At 42.7% G+C, this 20,384-nt stretch overlaps 1 long non-coding RNA gene across 1 annotated transcript in view; it reads right to left on the bottom strand.

Annotated features, from left to right (window-relative positions):
* Positions 1 to 263: 263 nt before the first annotated feature.
* The window catches only part of LOC113901194, a 91,469-nt gene continuing 71,348 nt past the window's right edge, over positions 264 to 20,384 (bottom strand). Inside the window, exon 3 of the long non-coding RNA XR_003513344.1 lies at positions 264 to 356. This is a non-coding gene — a long non-coding RNA (uncharacterized LOC113901194). The remainder of the gene's footprint in view (positions 357 to 20,384) is intronic.

Below are 20,384 nucleotides of genomic sequence, written 5' to 3'. Positions count from 1 at the left end.
GCCCACTCATAAGTCATCAGACACGACTGAGCGACTTCACTTTCACTTTTCATGTTCATGCATTGGAGAAGGAAATGGCAACCCACTCCAGTGTTCTTGCCTGGAGAATCCCAGGGACGGGGGAGCCTTGTGGGCTGCGTCTATGGGGTGGCACAGAGTCGGACACAACTGAAGAGACTTAGCAGCAGCAGCAGCATAAGATGTCATGTGCAAACTGAAGAGACTTAGCAGCAGCAGCAGCATAAGATGTCATGTGCACTTAATTACCTCTTTAAAGACCCAATTTCCAAATACAGTCACATTTTGAGGTACTCGCGTTTAGGACTTCAACATATGAAGGTGAGACAAAATTCAGCCTGTAAAAAATTAATGAAGAGAAATCTCAGTTAAGTAGAGTCGAGAGACCAGAAGGGGGAGCTCTCACGCCCTCGGATGAGCCCAATAGGAAGAAGAAAGACTTCTTCCCTGCTAAGAGCCCAGCCCATGACAGTCAGAACTCACCCGCTGAAAAGCCATGGACTCTCTGCTTACTATGCCTGCTTGCCCCCGCACTTCTTCCCCACCATAAGAGTTCTCTTCTCCATTTTTGTGGGGCACTTGCATGTGAGGCTCACCATGGTTGCACACTGTGAACTGCAACTCATTGTTAATACTAAATAAGCCCATTTTTGCTGCAGAAATAACTAGCAGTCTATTTGTTTTAGGTTAGTCCACAGCACCATTTATGTTTATTTTTTATAAAGGAATCAAATTCAGTCATTTTTATGTTCTACAAAATAAATGCCAAAATACTAGCATTACAAACAACATCACAGCTATTCTCATAATATAATGAGTTCAGTTACTTAATTGTATTTTGGATAGATAGATTTTCCATTTTAGTGCCCCCCCCCCACCCCAGGAGAGTCTTGGAGGCTACCAACTTTACTTTTTAAGAATAAGAAGGTCTTAGTTTTTTATTTTACTTATAAAAAAAGTACTGTATACTTAACTGCTGCCCAACTGTTTCATCTTACCCTTGACTGGATGTCCTCAACACACACACACAAAAAAATGCATGAAAAGCTGGTACATGTTAATTAAAAGATTTCAGTAAAAGAAAAGAGAAAGACAAGAAATCTTTTATTTGGGATTCACTGGGCTGACTGAAAAGAAAAAAATCTGACAAGCCCTTTCTCTCTTTGGGAAGTTCAGCAAGAAGCAAGCCCAGCAGATTGGAATTAGCTCAGAGGAAAAACACAGGCTAAGAACAGTAGCAACGGGACATGAACTCTAGCTAAGCTCTGGTCTGATAAGGCCACTTCTCAGCCAGGAAGCTCCTGTGATTACAGATGGACTGGGTGTCTCCTCCCGGGCCTGTGGTCCACAGACGGGCCTGTAGCACCAGACGGGGCTCTTCCTAGTCTGCATCCCGCAGCGCCAGTCCACAAGCCTCTCCTCCTGCCTCTTTCCTCTCTGTGGAGCTGCGAACACTCCCAGCTTCTGCCTCTGAGCTTCCCATTTAACATTTATTTCAGGAGGCTGCTGCGGGTGGGGGCCAGTGCCCTTGTTTCCAATTGGTTGACTGATTTATCAAACTCTCTAGACTCCCCACTCTATTCTTTGGCCGACTCCTTTTCAGCTCTCTGAATCTGTACTTCATTCTAGAGATGTGGTTGTTCATCAAGATGATCTCTATGATTCCTCTTCACCCTAATGTTATATGAATCTATTCTGCAGTTTCACACTTTCATGCAGATTAAAAAAAAAAAAAAACTCCCATGTACAATTACAAAAGAAACTCAATATAGATACCATTGCCTAACAGATAGGAGGAGAAAAGTACCACCTTTCTTCTTTAAGCTTATTTTAGGTAGAAAATTTAAGCATATCTCATGATTACCTGTGGGTCTTCAACTTGCTCCTTTGTTCTGCCTTGGGCCACTCATTTATAGTGGCAACTCTGAGAGAGTTCACTGCTGGAACTACATGTAACCTGAAACATTCTCCTTCAGTGACACTGGCAGGTTCACCACTAATTATCCAGCTAACTCAGTTCAGTTCACTCACTCAGTCATGTCAGACTCTTTGCAACCCCATGGACAGCAGCATGCCAGACCTCCCTGTCCTTCACCATCTCCTGGAGCTTACTCAAACTCATGTCCATTGAATTGGTGATGCTGTCCAACTATCTCATCCTCTGTTGTCCCCTTCTCCTCCTGTCTTCAATCTTTCCCAGCATCAGGTTTTTTTCCAATGAGTCGGCTCTTCTCATCAGGTGCCCAAAGTATTAAAGCTTCAGCTTCATCATCAGTTCCTCCAATGAATATTTCCTTTGATTGATTGGTTTGATCTCCTTTAGGATTGACTGGTTTGATCTCCTTGCAGTCCAAGGGACTCTCAAGAGTCTTCTCCAGGACCACAGATCAAAAGCATCAATTCTTTGGCACTCAGCCTTCTTTATGGTCCAACTCTCACATCCATATGTGAGAAAAACCATAGCTTTGACTATACGGACCTTAGTTGGCAAAGTGATGTCTCTGCTTTTTAATATGCTGTCTAGGTTTGTCGTCGGGCTAACACACATATAATTCTGAAAAACGTCATCTAAAAAATTCAAAATGACTATCTGTGAGATGGCATTATCAGCAATGCTTTGTTTTTCAAAATTAGAATTGCTAATAAATTATTTTCTAATGCTTTTTTGTATGAAATTAAAAGATGCTTACTCCTTGGAAGGAAAGTCATAACCAACCTATATAGCATATTCCAAAGCAGAGACATTACTTTGCTAACAAAGGTCCGGCTAGTCAAGGCTATGGTTTTTCCAGTAGTCATGTATGGATGTGAGAGTTGGACTGTTAAAAAGGCTGAGTGCCGAAGAATTGATGCTTTTGAACTGTGGTGTTGGAGAAGACTCTTGAGAGTCCCTTGGACTGCAAGGAGATCCAACCAGTCCATTCTGAAGGAAATCAGTCCTGGGTGTTCTTTGGAAGGAACGATGCTAAAGCTGAAACTCCAGTACTTTGGCCACCTCATGCGAAGAGTTGACTCATTGGAAAAGACTCTGATGCTGGGAGGGATTGGGGGCAGGAGGAGAAGGGGACGACAGAGGATGAGATGGCTGGATGGCATCACCGACTCGATGGACATGAGTTTGAGTGAACTCCAGGAGTTGGTGATGGACAGGGAGGCCTGGCATGCTGCAGTTCATGGGGTCGCAGAGAGTCGGACATGACTGAACGACTGAACTGAACTGAACTGATGGATATTTTCTTAAGATAGTTACATTTGCAAAATGGCTTTGTACTGTTTTCTCTTTGCGCCCACTTGTGGCCCACACATGCCTGGCCTCCTCCTCCTTGCTGACTCACAGGCCCAGGCTCTGCCCACACTCACACTCAGTGACCTGGCACCCACTGTCCAGCTCTCCTGTGTTCTCCTACAAGTCCACCCACGCACCTGCTCTCCTTCACACAGGTAGACACATTCATGCTTCCACTGCTCAGCAGCCAAAGCACAAGCATGGCTTAAGGGAGGGGAAGAATAATGTTTCCAATGATCATCATGTTTTATTTAATTAGCAAGCTCTATTCACACATGAATAGTTTACAAACAGTTCTTTGATTCTTAAACTACTCCTCCAAAACCCCCTCATACACGATAATTGGGGTTTTTTATTAAAAAAAAAACCCTACCAAAATATATGTGTATGTTCATGTTGCAATTTTTTTCAGTGACAATATTTGTCCTTATCTTTTGTCCACACTGAAATATTTTACTCACATCTTGAAGTGAATGGGTATACCAATGAGACAGTGGCTTGTTGGGATGGTTATTTGTAATGCCAGTACCTGAGCTAAAGCTGGAATCAACAGGCTGCCTGACAAGATTAATTGGCTGTGGATCATGCCAGAGCAACTCCAGAGCCAACGCCAGAAACAAGGGTCAGCCCACTCATTAAAAGCCTGCCAAGGCATACTCTTGGGGAGGCAGGCCCCAGAGGAGGCGAGGAGGCCAGCCTGTACTCCCTGTGTGTATTTATAAGGCTACTAGAAAGGCCTTCCTCAAATCATCCTCACCCCGGTGTTGCCATGTCTACAATCCCAGCATTAGAGAGTCATTCCTGAAGCTTCTCAGGATTTAAAGTATGAAGAATTAGAAAGAGGCTGTTGGAGTTTCTTCCCATTTGTGGCAACTACTTTTATCTTTCCAAGGAGCTCAGATTATATGCCACATGGTGTGAACAGAATCTATTCTGCAATATTACAAATCCACTCTTTAATAGGAAATATGAGCATTAGGGTGGATTTTAAGAAGCACACAATTGAATTTGTGTTGATATTTTTTGGTTTTGGTTCGTTGTTTGGCTATCTCTATATTAAGTTGAAGTGCACTCCTTGAAGGAAGGCTAGGACCATTTCTCTTTCTTATTTATATTTCTGAGCTGTTGTTCAGTCGCTAAGCCATGTCTGACTCTTTGCGACCCCATGGACTGCAACACACCAGGCTTCCCTGTCCTTCACTATCTCCCTGGGTTTGCTCAAACTCATGTCTATTGAATCAGTGATGCCATCCAACCATCTCAACCTCTTTTGCCTCCTTCTCCTCTTGCCCTCAGTCTGTCCCAGCATCAGGGTCTTTTCCAATGAGTTGGTTCTTTGCATCAGGTGGCCAAAGTACCATGCCTAATAAGGCTGGAAAATTGCTGCCTATCCCTGGTAATTTCTCTTATCAATACTAAACCTTTAGAGCCAATTTTATTTTACTTTTCATCCACCATTATTTTACTCTTTATGTTGAATATAACTACTTTTTTCCTTTAAATTTCCACAATGTTGGGTCTACTGTCTAACATATCTAATCACTTTCTCTCTTGTATCATATTTAATCTTAGAGCTCATCATGGCTCATAAGGACTTTTAAGTTAATCTCTATATGATTTATACATCCTATGCAAAGATCCCTACATAAAAAAAACTCCTCACGTAGAAAGACGCAAGCAAAGTATGAAAAGCAAGAAATAAATGTCTCCTGGGCCACCCCACAGCGATCTGACTGCCACAATGTTGTTTCCAGCTGTGAGGTTCCAGCTAAAGATGGTAAAAGGAACACAGCACATTATCTCTTCTCAGCAGAAATCAGAAGAGGGGTTATAAATAGATGCAAGATTTCAATAAATATTTGGTGGAAAGAGGATGGAGGAAATTTAACTGGCCCAATGGGAAAGGAAGTCACAGTCTAAAGTATGTGTACTTGGGGATGCTGAAGATAAGCAAGATATTTCACCATGAAGAACCTGAAGGAGGCTCAGGACTTGCAGTCACCACATTTGGCAGAAAGTAAGGGTAAGGTGTGGGATGTAAAGCGGAAGTTGAAACCTTATATATGGGTCAGTCACCTACTCTTACAACCCCAGGCAGAGAAAATCAGGAGCCAAGCTACTCCTTCCTTCTTCAAGGAGGAAACTGAAGTCACTCAGTTGTGTCCCATTCTTAGCAACCCCATGGACTGTAGCCTACCAGGCTCCTCTGTCCATGGAATTTTCCAGGCAAGAATACTGGAGTGGGGTGCCATTTCCTTCTCCAGGAGATCTTCCTGACCCAGAAACTGAACCCAGGTCTCTGGCACTGTAGGCAGACGCTTTACCATCTGAGCCACCAGGGAAGTTGAGGAGGAGGAGGGATTTATTTCCTGGAGACACTCAGTAGGAAAGGCCTGGGCATCAGAGAAATCAGGTCTCTAGAAGACATGGGTAAGGCATGGGGATGTAAACAGCCAAGTGAACTGGAGGCCTGCACTGGGAATGGCTGGATCACCTGTCCCTCTCCACTGCCGTATCATCAAAGCACTGTTAATCAGGAAACTAACCCTGAGGCCAGGCTTCTTCAAACTGTGGGTTAGGAAATCAGTTTAATGGGTCATAATAAACACTGTCATTGGTTGGGCTCCCCAGGAAGCAGATTCTGAGACAGACTGAGAGTTTAGAACATTCATTGTATGCTAAGTCGTTTCAATCATGTCCCACTCTTTGCAACCCTATGGACTGTAGCCCATCAGGCTCCTCTGTCCATGGGATTCTCCAGGCAAGAATACAGGAGTCTGTTGCCATACCCTCCTCCAGGGTATCTTCCTGACCCAGGTATGGAACCTGGGTCTCTTACATGTTTCCTGCATTGGCAAGCAGGTTCTTTACTACTATTGACACCTGGGAAGCCCAAGAATATTCATCAGGGAGAGACTTTGGGATCAGAACTTGTAGAAGGAAACAAGAACTAGACAAAAGGGAAAGTAGGGCTGTGATTCAAGGTCCAGTGACTACTTCAGCCAAGCCCACAGGGGACACAGAAGCTAAAACAGCTCCTCAGAATTGTCCCCAGTCAGGCCAAAGTGGCCAGCCTTTATCCCCTTTATCCTTGATTGGGAGACTAGGTCTTTAAAGAGGCGAGTAAGTTCAACTGAGGCCCTCAGGGCAGAGCCCTAATTCCATGTGACTGGCGTCCTTACAAGAAGAGAAGGAAACATCTGGGGGTTGCTCAGAGAAGAGGCCGCGTGAGGCCACAGCGAGAAAGCGGCCATCTGCAAGCTAAGGACAGAGGCCTCAGGAGACAAGATCCCACACGCAGTGCGGTGCGTCCAAACAATAAAAGTAAGGAAAGGAATTCCCTGCTGGTCCAGTGGTTAAAGCTCCGTGTTTCCACTGCGGGGGCACGGATTCAATCCCTGGTCGCGGTGCTGATATCCCTCATGTCACACAGTGCAGCCAAAAAGAGAGAACAAAATGCTTACATCTTCACCCTAGAAGGCTGAGAAAATACATTTCTGTTGTTTAAGTCACCCAGTCTACGGTATTTTATTATGGTAGCCCTAGAAAATTAATATATTCCTCCCTTATTGGACGTATGACCTTGCGCATGTCAACTCTTTGAACCGAGGGAATCCCTGGAGGGGCTGACAGCTCAAGCCTGCCCACCAGCAGTCCTCAGCGACTGGGGCAACCAGGCTGTCACTGCAGAGGATATGACTGGTAAAACACAAGGTCTGTCACAAACATTCAAGAAAATAAAATTCAACAGACTAAACAGAAAATATCAGAGTGCATGTAGAAGAGATAAATATTGTTTCATGAAACTTTTCTGCATAAACACACACACATATATATATACACATATATATACGTATATACACACACACACGTGGGCATGCCTTGTATAAATGTACATATATATATGTGAACTAACATGATGAAAAATGATTTCTTTTTGCCAAAAATGTTTATAAGTCACTTCCTGAGGCAAGAAATTACAGGAATGTTTTTCTGAAAAAAGCTAAACAGACCCAGAGAAGTGTTGAAGTCCTTTAATGGACCAGAACCTGGTGGTCTGGAGTCGACCGATAAGAAAGTAAAGCAGAGAGAAAGAGGCTGATATTCCTTGGTTTACACAGGAAGCCAATAAAGCCCCTGGCATGGGGCTTGCTCTGTTCACGGAGGCCTCAGGCGCCCTCTCGATGGGGTGAAGGTGCAGAGCACCTTCTAGAGAGGGTTTTAGAAGCCAGGGCAGGAAAGTGAACTCAGAGAGCCTGCAGAGAAATAGCCTGAGAGAGAGAGAGAAAGAAAGAGAAAGACACGGGGACCAGAGCTCTGATGGAGCAAAGGTGTTTTAATCAACATGGTGTGGGCATATATACTGTAGTTATTTTCAGCAAAGATAAAGATTAAAATTCCAGACTTAACAAACATAGGCGATCCATATTAAAGAGAGAGAGAGAGTTGTAAATAATCACTTTTACCATATGGTTCACAAGAAGGAAGAGGGTACTTATAACCGTATAGAAAAACTAATGAAGGAAATGCCTGGATTCCTCAGCCCTGGGAGAGGCTTGCCTCTCCTCTTAATTCCTGAATATTCAGGAATTAATAAGGAACAGAGGATTCCTGACAGATCCAAAACAGTACACAGAAAGCCTCCTGTTAAATGCTTCCTGACAGAGAAAAAACAAAATGTTTTCTCTACCATCCAAAAGTGAACTGCTGCTGCTGCTGTTAAGTCGCGTCAGTCGTGTCCAACTCTGTGCGACCCCCCATAGACGGCAGCCCACCAGGCTCCGCTGTCCCTGGGATTCTCCAGGCAAGAATACCGGAGTGGGCTGCCATTTTCTCCTCCAGTGCATGAAAGTGAAACATGAAAGTGAAGTCGCTCAGTCGTGTCCGACTCCCAGCGACCGCATGGACTGTAGTCCACCAGGCTCCTCTGTCCATGGGATTTCCCAGGCAAGAGTACTAGAGTGGGGTGCCATTGCCTTCTCCGAAAAGTGAACTATCACCCTATAAACCCCATCCACACACACAGAGTTCCTCATTAGAGCAATACCAAAGAATGTTCAAACTGCTGTAAAACTGTGCTCTTTTCACACGCTAGCAAGGTTATGTTCAAAATCCTACAACGTAGGCTTCAACAGTACATGAACCGAGAACTTCCAGATGTACAAGCTAGATTTGGAAAAGGATTTGGAAAAGACCAAATTGCCAACATTCAATGGATCATGGAGAAAGCAAGGGAATTCCAGAAAACCATATACTTCTGCTTCGTTGACTATGCTAAAGCCTTTGACTGTGTGGATCACAACGAACTGTGGAAAATTCTTAGAGAGATGGGAATATCAGACCAGCTTAGCTGTCTCCTGAGAAACCTGTATGCAAGTCAAGAAGCAACAGTTAGAACTGGATTTAGAACAACAGACTGGTTCAAAATTGGGAAAGGAGTACTTCAAGGCTATATACTGTCACTCTGTTTATTTAACTTATATGCTGAGTACACCATGCGAAATGCTAGGCTGGATGAATCACAAGCTGGAATCAAGATTGCCAGGAGAAATATTGACAACCTCAGATATGCAGATGATACCACTCTAATGGCAGAAAGCGAAGAGGAACTAAAGAGCCTCTTGAGGAGGGTGAAAGAGGAGAGTGAAAAAGCTGGCTTAAAACTCAACATTCAAAAAGCTAACATCATGGCATTTGGTCTCATTGTGCCCGTGTGCTTAGTCGCTCAGTCACGTCCAGCTGTTTGCGACCATTTGGCCTGTAGCCCACAAGGCTCCTCTGTCCATGGAATTTTTCAGGCAAGAATACTGGAGTGGGTTGCCATTTTCCTCCTCCAGGGGATCTTCCCAACCCAGGAATAGAACGTATGTCTCCTGTGCCTCCTGAATTGCAGGCAGATTCTTTACCCACTGAACCATCAGGGAAACCCCATTTGCCATGCCTTTTCATGGCAAATAGAAAAGTAAAAAGTGAAAGCAATGACAGAGTTTCTTTTCTTGGACTCCAAAAGCACTGTGGACAGTGACTGCAACCATGAAATTAAAAGACATTTGCTCCTTGGAAGGAAAGTTATGACAAATCTAGACTGTATTGAAAAGCAGAGACATCACCTTGCTGACAAAGGTTCTTACAATCAAAGCTATGGTTTTTCCAGCAGTCACGTATGGATGTGAGAGTTGGTCCATAAGAAAGGCTGAGTGCCAAAGAATCGATGCTTTCGAATTGTGGTGCTGGAGAAGCCTCTTGAGAGTCCTTTGGACTGCAAGGAGATCCAACCAGTCCATTCTAAAGGAGATCAACCCTGAGTATTCATTGGAAGAACGGATGCTGAAGCTGAAACTCCAATACTTTGGTCACTTGATGAGAAGAGCTGACTTTTTGGAAAAGACCCTGATGCTGGGAAAGACTGAAGGCAAAAGAAGGGGCCGGCAGCAGATGAGATGGTTAGATAGCGTCACTGACTTGATGGACATGAATTTGAGCAAGCTCCAGGAGACAGTGCAGGACAGGGGAGCCTGGCGTGCTGCAGTCCATGGAGTCACAAAGAGTCAGACACACTCGTTATATAAACACTGAATAGTGATATAACTATATTGGGAGAATTAGAGGAGGGTATAAGAGGCCAAATCCACATCTGCTATGGAAAAGAGTAATAGATAACACCCGGAACTTTGAAAAATCAAGAAACAGCATTAGAAATGTGGAGATAAATACCAGAAGAAACGGCTGAGAGTGAGTGTGGTTGCTCTGGGGATGGAATTAGAACTAGAACTTGCAGACGATTCAGGGAAAGGTGATCTCTTTTTCTTTTAGGCATTGAAGAGAGATTTGGCTTTTTAAACTCTGTACGCTTGTAACTTAGATGAAAATAATATAAACAATTTCAGAAAGAAAAATAATATATGCATATTATTTTTGAGTTATGGAGGCAACCATTTTAAAAAGCTCTAGGGAGTCACAGGGATGTAATGAATACGTAGGGAATACAGTTAGTAAGAGTTTAACAACTTTGGTGATGGATGGTAACTGGACTTACTGTGGCAATTATTTTGTAATGTACAAAGTATGAAATTATTATGTTGTATACCTGAAACTAATATTGTATGTTAAGTATAACTTAATAAATAAAAACTAAAGGGAAAGTCTGAAAGTTTTTTCCGGGGGACTGGGGGGGATGATAGAACCGGAGTTGATTTTCGCTATTAAAACAATTTGATTTTGTAGACTTGTGACAATATTACATTGAATAAAATTTTTAAATAAAAATAAAACAATTAATTTGCAGGAATGAATTCAGGCATGCAGACGCTTAGGAAGGGCTTTGATTCCTAAGCCTTGCTGCTTGCAGATTCCTCATCTTTGAAATCTTTCACATCTTCTTTACACAGTGTAAGCAGCTCATGAGAAAACATATATGGAAGCTCCTGGTGGATTGAAAATGATCAATAAAGGTTCCCTTCTTTCCTCTCATAGATGAAGAACTCAGGCACTAGTGTTCAGGAGCATAAACTCTTTGAAACGCCTCTTTGCTTGACTCACAAGGACCCTCCCAGTACACTTTGGATATAAAAGGAATACCTAGCATGAACATATATAATGAAGTCATTAAAAAATATCCCATGTGAAATAAGAAATACCCTTTGTGTAATCTGGCTAGCTTTGCAATGAATCTATTTTTTTCAACAATAATGTGCAATACACACTTTACTTACATGACTTTTCTCAAGCCTTACTGATTTTTGAAAAAGTTCCAGATCCAAATTTTATCTAATAGTAATTAGAGCCAATTTATCCATTGTGGTTTCCCATTAAAGCTCAGCTTTAATGCTTAGGAAGGGGGGTTGAGAAATTGATCCCTGCATTGCTTAGGGTAGGCAGGCACCCTGAATTACTAGCCTCTGGACAGGAATAGCCTGTTTTATGCAGATCTGAATGCTGATTATAATTTTTCTTTGAGTGCCCTGTCATGAAAAAGGTTGGGAAGCATTTCCTTAACAGGTGCCATAAAAATCCACTGTAAAGACTGGCAGCTCTTTAAAGTCTGAAGAAAGTTGCTTCCAACCCTCTTACATTGTTGGTGGGAATGCAAACTAGTACAGCCACTATGGAGAACAGTGTGGAGATTCCTTAAAAAACTGGAAATAGAACTGCCTTATGATCCAGCAATCCCACTGCTGGGCATACACACTGAGGAAACCAGAATTGAAAGAGACACGTGTACCCCAATGTTCATCGCAGCACAGTTTATAATAGCCAGGACATGGAAACAACCTAGATGTCCATCAGCAGATGAATGGATAAGAAAGCTGTGGTACATCAGTTCTAATGAGGTGGATGAAACTGGAGTCTATTATACAGAGTGAAGTAAGCCAGAAAGAAAAATACCAATACAGTATACTAACGCATATATATGGAATTTAGAAAGATGGTAACAATAACCCTGTGTACGAGACAGCAAAAGAGACACTGATGTATAGAACAGTCTTTTGGACTCTGTGGGAGAGGGAGAGGGTGGGATGATTTGGGAGAATGGCATTGAAATATGTATAATATCATATATGAAACGAGTCGCCAGTCCAGGTTCGATGCATTATACTGGATGCTTGGGGCTGGAGCACTGGGATGACCCAGAGGGATGGTATGGGGAGGGAGGAGGGTGGAGGGTTCAGGATGGGGAACACACGTATACCTGTGGCAGATTCATTTTGATATATGGCAAAACCAATACAATATTGTAAAGTTAAATAAAATTAAATTTAAAAAAAAAAGAATAGTTTAATTTGCATGACTTCAGATGGTTTTCAATGTCTTCCACATCTGACTGGAAATTATGTAGCATTAGGTTTATGTATCGGAGAAGGCAATGGCACCCCACTCCAGTACTCTTGCCTGGAAAATCCCATGGACGGAGGAGCCTGGTAGGCTGTAGTCCATGGGGTAGCTGAGGGTCGGACACAACTGAGTGACGTCACTTTCACTTTTCACTTTCATGCATTGGAGAAGGAAATGGCAACCCACTCCAGTGTTCTTGCCTGGAGAATCCCAGGGACAGAGGAGCCTGGTGGGCTGCCGTCTATGGGGTCACACAGAGTCGGACACAACTGAAGCGACTTAGCAGCAGCAGCAGCAGGTTTATGTATGATTTTGAATCATTAAGCTACAAGTAACTTAATAGAGACCCCAAGATAGTTGTTTAAACAATCAGATTACTCCCTCTTGCAAAAAGAATTCTGGAGAAAGTAACCCAAGGCTAGCATGGTGGCTTCATAATAATCAAGGATCCTGCTGCTTTATTGCTAAGGCTCAGGGAATGAAAGCCAGAACACCCACACCTCAAAGAGCAGGATGGAGGCGGGAACGGGTGTGCCCTTTATCTCTTAGGAAGACTTGGTAGAAATCACTGTCCTATCCCCATTTAAGTCTACTTATGCGGAATGCAGTCACATGACCAATAGCTGGAAACTCAGTAGCAAGTTATGATCTTTTAGGCAGGTGACACGATGTCTAGCTTGAGCTAGGAGTTTCATTAATCTGACAGAGGAGAATGAGTATTTGGTAGGGAAACAGCAGTCTTTACAACATGCTTTTAGTAATTGCTGTGTAATTCATTTCAAACAAAAGCAATCTGTCAATTCATTATTTCATATATACTGCCAGAAAAGATGACATAATATGTATTAAGGAAGACTAATTAGCAAGTTCATTAATTGAAGTTTTGATTATATATTTTTGTTGGATTTAATAATTCAATGATTAAGGGAGTGTAGCTAGGAGGTAAAACAGATTCTGAAGCAACTGCTTGACTTCCGTCTATTAGTTGTGTGAACTTGAGAAAATTGCTTCAGTGCTCTGTGACTTAGTCTCCTTTTCTGTAAAGTGGAGATAAAAATAATCATACCTATTTAATAGGAATTTGGAAGAATTAATGAGTTAAAATATATAATGTACTTGGAATAGTAAGTGATTAGTAAATGATAGCTATCAATATATCTTTAGCTTTGTTTGTTTTACCTGCTAAGTGGTGTCCTACTCTTTTTCGACCCCCTGGACTGTAGCCTGCCAGGCTCCTCTGTCCATGGGATTTCCCAGGCAAGAATACCAGGTTGGGTTGCCATTTCTTTCTCCAGGGGATATTCCCCACCCAGGAGTAGAACCCATGTCTCCTGCATGGGCAGGCAGATTCTTTACTACTGAGCCACCTGAGAAGCCCAACATATCTTCAGCTTAAATTAAAATCTTTTCCTTTAAAACCAGAGGTAACTGTGACAATCTTCTTTATTAAAGAATTTTGGGGGTTCCCTGGTGGCTCAGTGGTAAAGAATCTACCTGCCAATGCAGGAGACATGGGTCTAATCCCTGGTCTGGGAAGATCCCACATGCCACGGAGCAACGAAGCCTATGCGCCACAACTTCTGAGCCTGTGCTCTAGAGCCCCAGAGTCTCAACTACTGAAGCCATGCACCCTAGAGCCCCCGCTCTGCAACAAGAGAAGCCAGCACAACAGGCCCACCTACCACAACCAGAGAGGAGCCCCTGCTCACCGCAACTAGAGAAAACCTGTGTGTAGCAACGAAGACCCAGCACTGCCAAAAATAAATACATAAATACAATTTTAAAAAAGAATTCTTCCAGATATGTAAAATTTGCCAGTTTTTGCATTGGTAAGAGAAAGAGAGAGTGAAGTCGCTCAGTCATGTCCGACTCTTTGCGACCCCATGGACTGTGCCCACCAGGCTCCTCCATCCATTGGTAGATAACTTAAAAATGCCGATCCCTGAAGACAAACCACAGGGCTTTGAACTAATTAATGTTATGTTCCACAGTAGCATTATGAAAGGAAAGGCAACATAGTAAGACTGAGCAGTAACTAGCTTGTCTCTTTTTCCCTCCCCTTCTCCCACTTTCTCCCTTAATAACCTGTACTGATGATATCACCGCCTCTCTTCTCCCCGCCACAGCCTGACAGTCTCACGTTGCCCCAGGGCAGCACAGATTCTGGGTATCTTTACCCCTAACACTGCGGCATGCCTTCTGCATCCATCGTCCTTTCCAGTCATGTTCCTAATCATTTCTGGTGGTTCAAAATTATAAACTGCCCAGACGGGAGCAATAACGTCATTTACATGCATGCTAAGCTGCTACAGTCGTGTCCAGCTCTTTACGACTCCATGGGATTTTCCAGGCAAGCATACTGGGGTGGGTTGCCATTTCCTTCTCCAGGGGATCTCCCCTGATCCGGGACTATTGCTGTCTATTATGTCTCCTGCATTGGCGGGTGGGTTCTTTTCCACTAGCGCCGCCAGGGAAGCCACGAGAAGCCAGCTGAAACGTGTTTTAGGTTTTCCTCGAACAGCTCCACAAATATGAGACCCATTTTCCTTTTAGAAAGACAAAATTTAAGTTTTGACTACTAATGACACTAAGACTATAGCTAAAACACTTTCTTACCTTCTAAAAATAACAAAAATTATATTAAAGAAGTTTTCAGTTCAGCCTGACTCTTTGCGACCCCATGGACTGCAGCACGCCAGGCCTCCCTGTCCATCACCAACTCCTGGAGTTTACCCAAACTCATGTCCATTGAGTCGGTGATGCCATCCAACCATCTCATCCTCTGGCGTCCCCTTCTCCTCCTGCCCTCAATCTTTCCCAGCATCAGGGTCTTTTCAAATGAGTCGGTTCTTCACATCAGGTGGCCAAAGTACTGGAGTTTCAGCTTCAGCATCAGTCCTTCCAATGAATATTCAAGACTTATTTCCTTTAGGATGGACTGGTTGGATCTCCTTGCAGTTGGAGGGACTCTCAAGAGTCTTCTCCAATACCACAGTTTAAAAACATCAATTCTTCGGCGCTCAGCTTTGTTTATAGTCCAACTCTCACATCCATACATGACTACCGGAAAAAACCATAGCTTTGACAAGAAGGACCTTTGTTGGCAAAGGACTGTCTGCTTTTTAATATGCTGTAAATTATATTAAAGAAGTTTTATAAAAAATAAAAAATTCCTATTTCCATTAATGTGTTACTTTCATTTTTGAACCTAAGGCAATTGCTTTAGTTGTCACCATTTCCTTCCTAGAGGGGGGTTAATAAGGGATGGAGAACATTTCTAGTCAAAACTGGGGAGTGTACACATATCCTCGGCTTATGCTCTGTTGGTAAGGACCTAGTCACGGGGCAAGACCTAGATTCAAAGGAGGCTGGGAAATGTCCTCCGTGGCTGGGACCAGCTAAAACTGGAGGTGGGGTTTCTTTTACCAGAAGGAGGAAAGAGAGAACAAATGAGGAGTGTGTAGCTTTGCCACACAAATGTGTCACAGAGTTGTGATACAGTAAAAGCCATTTTACTTTGCTTTTTACTTAACATTATGTCAATCAAAAGCTTTTACCCCATGTTATTACATGGTCTTCAAAATTATAAAGCAACAGCTTTATCATGATTACTGTGTGTATAATCAATAATGCTTTGACTCTTCCTATTATTGAGAATGTAGATTCTGTCCAGTTCTTTACAATGTCACAAAAGATTTTTCCATAAGTGTATATTTTTTTAATCTTCCTGGAACAACTCCCTTAGGAAAATTCCCAGAACTGGGAATACTAGGTCAAAGGGTATGTGAACAGTGTATGATTCTTAATGTTTTTGTTCCAAATTGGTTTCTAAGAAGGCTGTATCAATTTGTTCCCAAAGGAAATGTGCATATTTTTCTATGAGGGTGGGGAGGAAGACATATTCACATATCCTTGTAGGTAGAATATTTTCAGTTTTCAGGGTCCGGGTGGAGTGATCAGGAAACACAAGACTTGGGTTTGAATCTCTTATTCTGCCACTTCCTAGTTAAACAGCTGTAGGCAAGTTCCTTGTGCCTCAATTCCTTATTTTAAAATTGACGATAAAAAAAATTCCTCATAAGATTGTGATTCTTGATAAATATTGTTTTTTTTAAGATTGTTGACAGATATTATTTTACCATCTGCTACACACAGGGTAAAAATGCAATTTCCTGCTCCACTGAAGAGAGATATAGCCATGTGACTTTCTTTAGCCAGTGAAATGGAAGCAAAAGTAACAAGTGTCATCTCCAGGCATACATTTCAAGGACCTGTGTGTTATATGCCACGTTCTTTTTTGCCTTTGCCATATGATTGGAAATACTTCAGATCATCTGTTGTCATTTAGTTGCTAAGCCATGTCTGACTCTTTTGCGACCCCATGGACTGTAGCCCACCCAGCTCCTCTGATAATCGGATTTCCCAGGCAAGAATACTGGACTGGGCTGTCATTTTCTTCTCCAGGGGATCTTCCCAGCCCAGGGATCGAACCCACATCTCCTGCACTGCAGGTGGATTATTTATCTCCGATCATACCAGCTCTTCAAGTGAGTCCTAGACTAAGGGTGGCACGGAGCAAAGCCTGAAGCCAATCTGTGATGGATTCGTGAACTTAGTAAGAAATAAGTCTTTGAGTGTTTTTTAAGCCACTGACACTTTGACATTGTCTGTTATTGCAGTATAACCAAGCCTATTCTGACTGCTGCACATTTTCTCAGGATTAATAAAATAACATGAATGAGATGTTGGGCCCATGATAGGCATTCAATATATGTCCTTTATAATAATAATTACTACCCTCTATTCAATAATTCAATGCCCTCTATTTGCCAGGCAATTTTACACATTATCTCTAATCTTCAGAATAACCCTGCATATTATAAAAGCCTCCATTATAAAGGAGAAAAACAAAGCTTGGAACGGTTAGTATTTTGCCTAACATCATCCAGCTAGAAAGCTGCAGAGCTGGGATTCAAATCTGGCGTGTTTCCTTCCATCTTTTTTTCTTTGCCTTTGGAAGTCTATGGCACAATTTTTAAACTACTTACATCATTATGTGAATTTTCTTTTTACTTTTGTTTTCTAAATTTTATATTTAATCCTGCAACAAAACTTCTATTGTCTTAAACTTATTGAAAGATACACAGAAATTGAATCAAAGATACAGTAGCTTGCTATTCAAGCCCCTGTTTGTTCCACAGAAGAAACAATATGAACTCAGATACCTTCTACGGTTTTCCTGACAGAAGTTAAGATTTATATACTTATAAAAAGAAAAAAATGGTTTCACCAGTATCCTATTTCCACGGTAGGAACAAAGATGTAGATAGAGAATGGAAGGGAAGGGGCGGGCGGGACGCACTGGGAGAGCGGCGCTGACGTACATACATCACCGTGTGTAACACAAGTGCTGCTGGGAAGCTGCCATATCGCACACGGAGCTCAGCTCGGCGCTCTGTGATGACTTTGGGGGCGGGAGTGCGCGGGGGGGGGGGGGGGGGGCGGGAGTGCGCGGGGGGGGGGGGGCGGGAGTGCGGGGGGGGGGCGGGAGTGCGGTGCGGGGGGGGGGGCGGGAGTGCGGGGCGGGGGGGGGGGGCCGGAGTGCGGTGGGGGGGCGGGAGTGCGGGGGGGGGCGGGAGTGCGGGGGGGGGGGCGGGAGTGCGGGGGGGGGGCGGGAGTGAGGCGTATGTGTATTCACTTCGTTGTACAGCAGAAAATAACACATCATCGTAAAGCAACTATACTCCTATTAAAAATAAGAAAGAAAAGAATGGTTTCAAAATTGGAGTGGAATGAGTCAGATTGGAATGAGTTGGATTAAATTCTCAAACCAAACACTTACTGACTCTCTTTCTGTCTTTTAACAATTAAGATACAATTCACATACCATTCAACTCAACCATACCATTCAACTCAACCATTTAAAGTTACAATTCAGTGGCTTTTAAAACTGTCACAGAGTTGTGTTATCTATCAACCCCATCAATTTTAGACAACTTTCATTACCTCAAAGAGAAATCCCACACCTCTCAGCCATCACTCGAATCTCTCCATCCACCCCACCTCACCCTCTAGCCCCAGACAATTAGGAATTTACTTTCAGGACTCTGGCTCTTTTTACAGTGCTTCCCAGAATTTCAATTCCCCTCCATCCCCCAAAAATGGTTTGCCGTACCGTCTTACCACTCTAGCCTCACACCTAACCCGGCAAAGCTTTGTTCGATTATTTTTAAATTGAAGCTTCAGTTCTTAGACTTTTTGTTTGTATCGGTCATTAAAGTCCTGCTAGGTATCCAGAGTTCTATTTATCTTAGCTGTACAGACTCTTTCAGAGGTTTGATGTGCTGCTTCAGATGCATCTCCTGTGATCAACAGTGGATCACATGAAGTGAAAGGCAAATCTTTCTGCTTTATGTAGAAACATTTCCAATAGGAAGCTCTGCTATCTCTAATAAATATTGCTGAAGACAGAAAAACAAAACAAAACACCAAAGCTTAAATTCTAAAGTATCTGGTGTAAGAAACTAAAATTCTCTTTTCTTTGCTGTTATTGATCAGTTGCTGAGTTGTGTCAGACTCTTTGAGACCTCATGGACTGCAACACACCAGGCTTCCCTGTCCTTCACCATCTGCTGGAGCTTGCTCAAACTCATGTCCATTGAGTCAATGATGCCATTCAAGCATCTCATCCTCTGTTGCCCCCTTCTCCTCCTGCCCTCAATGTTTCCCAGCATCAGGGTCTTTTCTAATGAGTTGGCTCTTTGCATGAGGTGGCCAAAGAATTGGAGCTTCAGCTTCAGCATCAGTCCTTCCAGTGATTATTCAGAGTGATTTCCTTTAGGAGTGACTGGTTTGATCTCCTTGCAGTCCAAGGAACTTTTTACTTACTCTACTAAAAACTTAGAATTTCCTTGTGATATATTACTAAAGATTCACAAAATATACAGTTTTTTAAAAAGCTCTCATCTGTTCGTGACCTGATCATCTAGTCCGTAGAACTTTCAAAACTTTTTCTTCTCTTTCGTTATTCCCTTATGATCCATTTCACAGTTTGTAAATACCTCTAACTCGTGATATAAGGTGGTCAAGTGGGTGAGATGAAATTAAAATTGCTCTCTTATGATTCTTATTTTTTAAAAGTGTTGGTTAGGAAAAGGCAGACATTGACATTAATGGTTAAAAAGACTACAGTAGTCCCCTCTGACCCACGGTTATGTTTTCTGTGGTTACCCATAGTCAACCAAGGTACAAAAACATTAAATGGCAAACTCCAGAAATAAACAACTCATACGCTTTAAATTGTGTGCCACTCTGAGCAGAGTGACAGTCTCTTGTCATCCAGCTGCATCCTGCCCGGGATGTGAATCATCCCTTTGTTCAGCCCGTCCCTCCTGCTTGTCACGGAGAGGCCACCTGGGTGATCAGACCAACAGCGGTGGCTGTTCTGCGGCTGTGCCCCTGTGCAAGTAACCCTTAGTATACTTGATGGCCCCAAGGCGCAAAAGCAGTGATGCCCGCAATTCGAGTATACCGAAGCCAGAGAGTGCTTCTTTTAAGTGAAAAAGTGAGAGTTCTTGACTTAATAAGGAAAGAACACAATCATATGCAAAGGGTCCCAACACGTACGGTAAGAATGAACCTTCCACCTGTGAGATTGTAAAGCAGGAAAAAGAATTTCATGCTAGTTTTGTGGTGGCACCTCAAACTGCAAAAGTTATAGCCATAGTACCTGATAAGTACTCAGTGAAGACAGAAAAGCCTTAGCTATTTTGAGAGGGAGACCACATTCACACAACTTTCACTAAAATATACTATTGTAACTGTTCTATTATTAAATCATCTCTAATTTCTTACTGTGCCCAGTTTATAAATGTAACTCTTTTATCAGTATTAAATTAATAAATATAGATATTAAATAAAGCAGGAAGCAAAAAAATGCACCAAAGCATTAAGAGGATGGGAGAGATGAACTGTTCCCTTGGAGGGAAGAAATTAAGGAAACGTTGAATGCTTGTATACCCATGAAAACAGTGTCTCTGCGATGGACTGAATTGCGGATGAGTTAACCAGTTTGCGGGGTCTGGTTCTAGTCTCTACTTGTGCTCTGCTGAGCTGTTTTCCGCGTGTTTTGGATACATGTGGCGATAGCAACCTGTTAAGTCTCTGGTAAAACCCAGTCCAAAGATATGCGAAGCCTGGACATGTGGAGCTGAATAAGCATGTATTAAAGCCATGAACTGTATTAACC

This window comes from Bos indicus x Bos taurus, chromosome 2 (genome assembly GCF_003369695.1).
Source record: "Bos indicus x Bos taurus breed Angus x Brahman F1 hybrid chromosome 2, Bos_hybrid_MaternalHap_v2.0, whole genome shotgun sequence".
Classification (NCBI taxonomy): domain Eukaryota; kingdom Metazoa; phylum Chordata; class Mammalia; order Artiodactyla; family Bovidae; genus Bos; species Bos indicus x Bos taurus.
Note: the sequence above shows the minus strand (reverse complement) of the source record. Positions and strands in the feature narration are given on the sequence as shown.